The sequence below is a fragment of the Mirounga angustirostris genome, unplaced genomic scaffold, assembly GCF_029215605.1.
Source record: "Mirounga angustirostris isolate CCGP_5_RB_7025 unplaced genomic scaffold, mMirAng1.0.hap1 SCAF_4, whole genome shotgun sequence".
In the NCBI taxonomy this organism is placed as follows: Eukaryota; Metazoa; Chordata; class Mammalia; order Carnivora; family Phocidae; genus Mirounga; species Mirounga angustirostris.
In genome coordinates, this window is record NW_026991712.1 from 70,454,431 (window position 1) to 70,459,323 (window position 4,893).

The following is a 4,893-nucleotide window of genomic DNA, read 5'->3' on the forward strand; positions in this document are numbered from 1 at the left end:
CCGCTTTCAGCTTGGGTAATGATCCCAGGGTCCTGGGATGGAGCCCCATGTTAGGCTCCCTGCTTGGCCAAGAACCTGCTTCTCCCTCTCCCTCTGCTGCTCCCCCTGCTTGTGTGCTCTCTCTCTCTGTCAAATAAATAAATAAGATCATAAAACAAAAAACAAAAAACTACAGCAGATCCTAGTCTCTTGGAAGACCAGCACTAGAATCATCTGGGAGTTTGTTAGACATGCAGAATATTAAAAAAAAAAAAGAAGAAGAAAAAAGCAAAAAAGGAATGCAGAATATCAGACCCCAAACTGGACCTACTAAATCTGAATGTGCTTTTTAACAAGATTGCTAGGGAACTAATTTTAGAAGTACTTCCTGGGAAACAGATTAGATTAAAACTCAAGTTCTTATAGCAGCACAGCATAGCAGTGAAATCATGGAACCTGCAGCTAGAATGCCTAGGTTCACCGATAAACAAAATGAATCATACAAATTTCTTTTTTTTTTTTAAAGATTTTATTTATTTATTTGACAGAGAGACACAGCGAGAGAGGGCACACAAGCAGGGGCAGTGGGAGAGGGAGAAGCAGGCTTCCCGCTGAGCAGGAAGCCCGATGTGGGGCTTGATCCCAGGACCCTGGGATCATGACCTGAGCCGAAGGCAGACGCTTAACGCCTGAGCCACCCAGGTGCCCCGAAATCATACAACTTTCTTAACCTCTCAGAGACGCAACTTTCTTATCTGTAAAATGGGAGTGATAATAGTACTACCCCACTGGATTGTAATTGAATTAATAATTGCAGAATGCTTGGAACAGTAACTGGCACTTAGCAATTAAGTGCCATATAAGCATTGGTTAAATATGCTTTTCTAAAGCTCAGTGTCACATAGTCATGAAGTTCTAGAACTTCTTTAAATAATAAACTTATGGACTGATTACCAAGGCCTACTTGACTCATTTCTCCAGATCTCGCCCATTATTTCTTTACTCCCTCTTCTGGGCTGCCTCTGAGCCTTGCACATATTCAACTCTGGGCTTATTACTCTGCAGTGTAATTATTTGTTTATCACTCTGCCTTCCACACTAGACTATGGGTCTTTGGGAACAAGGTCTGTATCTTGGTCTTTCTGTTATCCCTTCAGAGTCTGGCACAAGTAGGTGATCAGCAAATGCTTTTAAAATGAATGAATCGATGTTCGATTCACCACTATTTCTATTTCTTAACCTCTCTCAAGGCCTAGACATCTCTTTCTTTTTCTCAGGCATTTTTCTCTTTACATTATTTAACACCATCAATTGATATTCACAGAGAGCCCTTTGTATATAGCTGTGTGTATATATATATATATATGTATATATATATGTATATATATATATATTTAATTTACCAAATACATTTTTGCATTATTTATACCAGGTTTGAAAGCGGTGCCTAGTAGTTCTGATAATGCAAAACCCAGAAGATTTCTCTAACATAATTACTCCAGGGAGAGTTTCTGCTCTAAGTAAGTTTGGCCCTTTTATCCTTTACTAACAGCAGGATGTGACTTCTAGTTTTAGCTCCTCTGGACACATGTTACAATGTGTGTTATGCACCTAGCTATTTGGACCTAATTAAGGCATACATTCTTATCTTTGAATACTCAGCAAAAAACTAGCAAACCAAATATAAAAATGATTATATACCATGAGCAAGTAGGATTTATTGCAGGAGCACAAGGTTGGTTTAATATCAGAAAATCAATAAAATTAGTAATATATTCTATTGATAGAATAAAAGACAAAAAAGTACACGATCATCTTAATAGACCCAGAAAAATAGGTGACAAAATCCACCACCTTTTCATGATAGACATTTAGCAAACTAGGAATAGAAGGGAACTTCCTCCCACTCTCACCACTTGTATTCAACATTGTACTGGAGGTTCTTCCAGGCGAAGGAAATGGTAGTGACTGCTAATAGATTTCTTTTTGAGATGATACAAATGTTCTCTACTTAGATGATGGTGATGTTTGCATGACTCTGCGAGTATACTAAAAACCATTGACTTGTACAGTTTAAACAAGTATATATTATGTTATGTAAATTATATTTCAATGTAACTGTTAAAAAGTCACTGTAATACAAAATGACAAGTGACAAACTTTATAATAGCCCTTAACCTTTTCCTAAGCACTCAGGGCATACTGGGCAGTGCACTAAACTCTTTAAACGTATTATCTCCATTACCACATAAGGGAAATGTTGCTATTATCCCTATTTTACAGCATTTGACAGATGGGGAAACTGAGGTTCAGGCAGTTTAAGTAATCTTTCAAGGTTATACAACTAACAAGTGGTGAAGGTGAGCCCACTGTGGGGCTGGATCCCAGGACCCTGAGATCATGACCTGAGCAGAAATCAAGAGTTGGACGCTTAGCCGACTGAGCCACCCAGGCGCCCTTCTAGCCTTCCTTTTGTGACCTGTCTTTACTTTCAGGGCCTTCGAATATTTCTTTTAATGTGTTGATAAATATTGAATTGGAAGGTGAAAATAGGACAGGGTGAGAAGGCTGGTTTTGCTGGCTCATCATCACCCACAAATGTTGCATGGGAAGTGACCTCCAAGGGAACTAGGATGCTCTTCTGGCCTCCCTGGAGGGCCCTGAATCCCTTTCTTTTGAAAATTCCTATGAGTGTTTTTAATTACAAAAGTAAAACATGGTGGGGGGGCTGGGTGGCTCAGTCGTTAAGCGTCTGCCTTCACCTCAGGTCATGATCCCAGGGTCCTGGGATCGAGCCCTTCATCGGGCTCCCTGGTCAGCAGGAAGCCTGCTTCTCCCTCTCCCCCTTCTCCTGCTTGTGTTCTCTCTCTCATTGTCTCTCTCTCTGTCAAATAAATAAACAAAATCTTAAAAAAAAAAAAGTAAGACATTGTTTTGATACATTTCACCTCAATTTCACCTACCTGTCAATTTCAGAGCAATTTCCCTATGGTTTTACTCTGGGGAAAAAACCGAGTTAACTTCAGGCACTAGGAAACAGCTATCTATGAGGCTTATTTATAAGCTCAGAATAATTTTTAAGTGATTCTAAAAAAAAATAGGTGCATGTTGTTTTATACATATCTTTTGAAAGAGGTAGGGAGCCACAGACATGAATGTGACCTGTGCATAAAGTCAGCAGCAGCAGGTACTGAGGACAAGTCAGCAGCAGCACCAGGTACTGAGGACAAGTCAGCAGCACCAGGTACTGACTTTCTCTATGCCCATAAGCTAACTGACTTTCAGAGCAGAAGCTTGGGCTCAGGGTCCCTCGGTTTCCTGGCGTCCCTTGCAAGGCTCTTGGAGAGGCTCCAGCAGTTTCATATTCTTAATTTTATATGTTTTTGAAGACAGTAATTTTACTGAAGTATGATATCACATAAAAGAAGGGTAGACAATTTTGCATTATTCTTCCCGAGAAGGATCCCACACTCCTAAATCGTCTAAGTTTCAGGCCCCACAAAACCTTCCTCAGCCTCTGCTTGAACTTGCTTCTAGTTCCCTTCATCTCCCTCATCCTAACCGTGGAGTTAGATCTTGATTACCAAAAGCCTCCCCAAGTTCTGAGTGGTTTTGGCGTGTGTTTTGCACTTTGATCAAAAGATCCATGAAGTGACAGTGGTATCCTCGGGCTGGAATGATGTGCTCAAATTCTCAACGTTAAATTTAAAAGATATAATGTCAAAAAAAAAAATCTAGTATTTGAGTTATAAAACAAAAGGTACAGGATAGGGGAAACTTGGCTGGAGTGCCATCTGTGAAGAAAAGAAGTAAATGTTCTGTTTCACCATAGACTCAGTGTGTCAGTAGGTGCTAATGAGTGCTAATGAGGTTGTTAGAAAGCTCTGGAGTTATGGGGTGTTCAGTAACCAGGCAGGCATGGGAGAGTGCACTGTACTCAGACCACATTTGGTATATCCTACTGTGCTCTGGGAAGCCTGTCTCCGAAGTGTTAAAGCATCATTTTCTGAAAGGTGAAATCACAAAAAGAAAACAAACAGGTGTTAAGTGTTTTATTTAACTCATTAATTAAAATCTACTTAAAATGAGATTTTGACTTAACAGAGATTTATGTCCTCTGCCAGACAAAACCCATTTGCATTGGCACGAACAGTAATCATTTGCATTGCTATGGGCTCTGGGCGAACATTTGCATTGTTACCCATTTTCTATAACTTAAAGTCTATCCCTACAGATTTGTAAAATAGCCACAATCAAAGGCAATCAGAAGAGCACACCCCTATTGAATTAGATAACCCCAGAGGATCTGCTAACAATGCTCTGAGCTCCCCTGAGAGGATAGAGAAATCAGTTTGGCCCATTTCCAAGGATTTGGACCATGTTTCCTATAGGAGAGACATTGCCAAGGAGGAGAGTATTTAGCATGGAGTAACCGGGAAAGTAGAAACTCTTGAAATCATGCATTGTATGGACAAATGATGGTGGGGGTGGGGAGACTGTAGGATATTTTCAGCCCAGGGAAGACAGAGTATTATTGCACTGGGGATATTTTCCACCTGACAAAGATAAGATACATTGTTGACAGTGATTCAAGTTATACAGTATTACAGAAATGTCATGAAGCAAAGAGTTGTCCTTCTTCTCTGTGGTTTAAGAGGTCAGAACCAGGATAAAGGGAAAACAAACCAAAAAACCCCAGGAAGTTACAGCAAAGCAGATCTTGATTCAATATATGAAAGTGCTGTTCAAATATGAAAATGCTGTGGGTTCCTTGCCATTGGAAATACTCAAGCAGAGGTTATAGAATTTTTTTATAGGAATTTTGTGGAGCCAATTGTTACACTTTTTACAAATTTGGTCTAGAGCGGTGTTGTCTCTTAGAAATACAATGCAACTTGTGGAATTCTAAATTTT